Consider the following 5,351-nt stretch of genomic DNA (forward strand, 5'->3'; position numbering starts at 1 on the left):
TCTCTCTACAACTATGTTCCCAAGTGGAACTTCAGCTGGTGCGGCAACGGCAGTGGCCACAGTGGTGGCAATGGCAGCAGTAGCGATAGTTTGAGCGACGGTGGTAGTGGCGGCGGCTTGATTCTGGGCCTGTCGCCCTATCAGTGCTCCCATTGCTTTAAGCGCCTGCATGATCCCTTTAATCCTGGGATCACTAAGGGCTGCTACCTTAACACCAATAGGAGGTGGTGCTACTCCACTAGCGTCAGCATGAGCTAGCGCTTAACCACGACCTCCTTGGGTACCGACCCTCATCGGCATCCTACCCTAAGTCGCAGGTCCTATAGTACGTTTTCTAGGAGTCCTTTGCTCCTGATCGCTCATTCTACAGATTCTTCAAAGAAGCCTGCTTTCCAATTCCACACAGAATTAAAAGTTGAGCGATCCCAGACAAACAATGTACCAAACAACTAACATAGATTTGCACCAGCATGAAATAAAGGCCATTCTTACTAATTATCCCATAAACTTATCACACCTTATTACTTCAACTATCGACTAGCTCTGATACCACTCCAGGCGGGGATGTCACGTTCCGATCCTCCGAGCGCGTGGCCATCCCTCGGTGGTCAATTAAAAAGTGACGTCTCAAGACGCGTTGCTAATCCATTCATTTTAATGCGCATGCGGAAGCGAATAATTAAATCCCTAGACAACAAAAAGATGGGATAGAAAAGCAGGGCCACAAATTTTGAAAACCGTAACACACCTTTATACACATCATACTAGGTCATATATAATACTAGTTTATTCACAAGTCTACAAAAGTAGATGAGCTACAGGTCCTCTAAGCATTCGAACCCTCAACCGAAGACTCCGGGGTCTCAGGCTCCAGTGAACTTTGGTTTAGCACTGCACCACTGGAAGGGTCAACCGTACCATTGCCAAAAGCGACCTCCAGCATCGACATAGGGATATCGGATTCCGGTAGGGGACCTTCTCTGGGTCTATCTCGCTCACAACGATACCACAATCTTTATTGATAGGGTACCACCCGAGATAGACCTGCATCAACCTAAACAATGGATCTCATGAGTTCATAAACCCAAGCCCTTTGGCCCCCATGAAGAGGAATGTAAGAAACCTGTTCGGTGACCTTTTCGGTTGGCCAAAATGTTCGGGAGATACCATCATTTAAGAACCTGAAAATGTTAGCCCACGATGGGGTGAGACAACGTCTCAGTAAGTCCACCCCTTAAACTCCGACTATGAAGGAAATATGCCTAAAGGCCATCTAGCCACACACAAGATATAGGACTTACCTTTGCCTCAGTTCCTTCATGCAAGTCAATACGATTCATTTATTCACCGAATCACTTCAATTCAAATCAAATGATCGGTCAATCGATGCACTTGATCCCATACCATCAATACCACTTATAAAATTCGATCGATTCAAGCACTGCTTATCTTAAGCTAAAAATAGATGGTATAGCTCACCAAAGTTGATATATATATATATATATATATATATATAAATATAATAATAATAATAATAATGCTCACCGAAGCTGCTATATATCTATATTGCTCATTGAAGTTGTGTGATACTTATAATGCTCATCAAAGCTGTGCGATACTTATAATGCTCACCAAAGTTGTGCGATACTCCATTTTTATTATACCCGATAAAATCATCATGTGTAGGTACACGATCGGCCTTAATCAAAATATAATATTTTCCTTTTAAAAATCCCAGAATTTAATAAAGTCCACAGAGATATTTTTGGCGTTATAAACTAACGCTCGGTGTTTCCCGATTAAATACTTAAATTACCCAATTTTGGGATAAATTCCAAAAATTACAAATATCACTCAAATAACACAATTTAGTATCCAATTAAATAAACCAAGCACAGCATTGCAATCAACATCAAATTCCTGTCACCAGCTATCTCGATCTAATATTTGGAAAATAATAAATAATTAAATAACTACAAAAAGTAATTGAGGAAATACAAATAAATGCCATAAATGCAAACTTAGGCCGGAAAAGCCTAATTAAATACTGAAATGAGCTCAGAAAATTTTCGAACTAGACTTGATAAATACTACAGCTTATCTAGTCCCTAACTAAACTGTTCTAACCACCTAACATGCACAACCGAATATTTAAATCGCTAATCGATTCTAACTAACCACCTAAACCATACTTAGGCTAAACTAATCAACAATTAAGCATAATTAACTCCATAAGCAGAGTTTAGTGAGTAAACTTACCGATTTTCGAAATCTGATGAGTCCACAACGACGGCAAAGCGGAGACAGGTGACAACTCCAAAGCGGCGGCACCTTACGAGGCTCGAAAGTGGTCCGAAAAGGGCCTCAAAGTTCAAAGCCCTTGCTAGTTTTCGGCTTCTGCTCTTGGCCAAACAAGTTGAAACTAGTGGTTGGTTCGGCAAGAAAGGACCGGCGAAGGCTACAATGACCTAGGCAGAGACAGACAATGGTTCCAACAGCTCGGACGACGACTTACGAAGGCTAGCGAAGCTGGACAAGGGCTCAGGATGGCTACGATGCATGACTGGAGGCAAGATGGCCAGGACAAGTGGGACAGGTGGAGCACGACGCATGGGGCTCACGAGCGATGTGACGGCAAGTGGCGGGCTTGGCGGTGGTCTAATGGGCGAAGCACAACGCACGAGGCTCGCAGGCAACGTGACGACAAGCAGCGGGCCTGGCGTTGGTCGGACGAGCATGCAACGAGCAAGGGGAGGGGCTGCTCGATTTTCTTTGCACTTTTAGAGCTCTAAAGTGGCTCGAAATGGATAAAGTTGACTGAGGGAAGAGGAAAGGGGACAACTCAAGCTTGGAGGGGCCCACTTCTCTTCCATTCTATCCCTTTGCCCCCTTGAAGAGGTCCCACCAGGTTGGCTTGTTTCCTCAGTCACTTTGCAAACCAACAAGCTTCCTTAGGAAGCCATTGAAGTGGTCTAAAGGTTGAGAACCAAGGGGTTACAAATTTTGAAGCATTTTCCCCCAAATTGGATTCAAATTCTCTCAAATTGGATCCAATTTGGCCCCTTAAAAATCCAACTAAGATGTCCACGATCAAGTTGACATTTTTTCTTACCAATAGAACCAACTTCCATTTGAAAAAACACTATAAAAAATTCCTAAATTTTCCAGACAAAAATAGACCTATATTGAATTTTCACCAAAAATCTTGGTTTGCAGAAAAATCTTTGGAGGACGAGTCAACGTTCCTAAAATGACTTGCAACATGACAGGACTTTCAATTTCTAAAATCGGATTCAAATTCACGGTTAATTTTAATCTGAAGCAATTTTAGCATGACCTAGCCTATCGGATAACTTTTAGAAATTTTTAGTGTAATTGACCCGTGGTCGATTTATGTCGAGCCACAATGTATATCTTTGACTCATTGGCGACTCGCAGTGGTCGTGAAAATCTTGAGGTTTTAAATACGGACACAGGGTACCAAAATGACAGAAAAATCGATATAGTATTGATCGACAATAATTTTGTAATCTGATGGAATCACCCACACTTTGATCACCTATCTCAGTTGAACTGACCTATCTCTGATCCCTGATCGATTTTTAACTATGCCGTAATGATCTCTGCAGATGAGCACGGTTGAGTAGTTGATTCCTGATCGAATTCTCAAGTCTATTGTGTTAAAGTCCTTTAATGGCTTCCCTAGATTAATTAGTTATCTCATGAGTGATCAATTGAAAGAATAGAACTATAGGTGGATCGATGAAATGCCCGATTGATTTAATTGAAAACAAAACTAGAAATTTCTAGATGTCACACCAGAGGCAATGGTGAAAGCTAATTGGGAATTGCTAAATAGATGAGTTATGGATGTTATTCGGCTAATATTGGCTCGTAATGTTTAACATCGTGAAGGAGAAGACCATTGTGGGTTTAACGAAAGCCTTGTTGGATATGTACGAGAAGCCTTCTGTGATCAACAAGGTCTTTTGATGTGACAACTATTTAATTTGAAAATAAACAAAGGTGCGTCAGTTGCGAATTATATTAATAAATTCAATGTAATAATTAGTCAATTGAGTTTAGTTGAGATCGACTTTGAAGATGAAATATGTGCTTTGATTATATTATTCCCATTGCCCAATAGTTGGAATACAACTATTGTTATTGTAAGTAATTCCTCTAGGTCAACAAATTTGACATTTGATGGCGTTCATGATTTGATTCTAAGTGAGAACATCCTTAAAAGAGAATCTAATGAACATATATCTGTTGCTTTAGTAGGTGAAAATAGACGAAAAATTAGTATACGTGTTAGCAAGGGTAGCAAACATGAAGATAACTAGTAAATCTAAGACTGGTGGTGCTGTCTATTGTAGTTTTGGCAAGAGGGGACATCTTAGGATGAATTGCCTTAAGTTGGAGAATGAGAAGGATAAGGGAATTATAGTTGATTTTATAGATGACGTTGCAGTTGTAACTAATGGTAATTCAGATAGTGCTAATTTTGTCTTGTCTATCACTAATTATTCATCATTTAAGGGATGGATTATGAATTAAAATTGCCCCTTTCATGTTACACCAAATAGAAACTGGTTTACTAATTACAAATGCATGGATAATAATAAAGTTCAGTTGGGGAACAACATAGAGTGCGATGTCATAGGTATTGGCAATGTTAGAGTTAGAATATATTATGGTATCGTGAGAACATTGATTGGAGTAAGACACATTCCAAAGTTGAAGAAAAACTTAATTTCTTTGAATACCCTGGATTTAGTTGGATGTCGGTCTGCTTCATAATGTAGAGTTCTGAAAGTTGTTTGAAGTGCATTGATAATAATGAAATGAATCAAGCTTAGTGGCCTATATGAGCTTCAAGGTAAGATAATGATAAATTTCACCCCAAAGACATCGGATGCATTTATTCGATAGTATGAATTGTAGCATATGCATTTGGGACACATTAGCAAGAGAAGCCCAAATATTTTAAATGAAAGAAAACTATGATGTGGTTATAGTGCTAATGAACTGAATGTATACAAATGCTGTGATTTAGATCAATGGTGAAAAGTGCACTTTAGTACAACTGTCAAAGAAACCCTTGAAATTGTAGAGGTAATTCACTTAATTGTTTGCAAGTTGTCGTGGTTTCCCTCGAGCAAAAGTGTTGGATTTATGCTAATAGTTGTTGATGATTGCTCGAGAAAAACGAGGGTGTTTGTGCTTAAACACAAGTTTGATGCTATTGTGAAGATCAAGCAGTTGAGAGCTTTGATTAAAAATGAGGTTGGTAAGACGATCAAGCAAATGCTAATTGACAATATCATGGAGTTTTGCTCAAAGTTGTT

This window comes from Rutidosis leptorrhynchoides, unplaced genomic scaffold (genome assembly GCF_046630445.1).
Source record: "Rutidosis leptorrhynchoides isolate AG116_Rl617_1_P2 unplaced genomic scaffold, CSIRO_AGI_Rlap_v1 contig280, whole genome shotgun sequence".
Classification (NCBI taxonomy): Eukaryota; Viridiplantae; Streptophyta; class Magnoliopsida; order Asterales; family Asteraceae; genus Rutidosis; species Rutidosis leptorrhynchoides.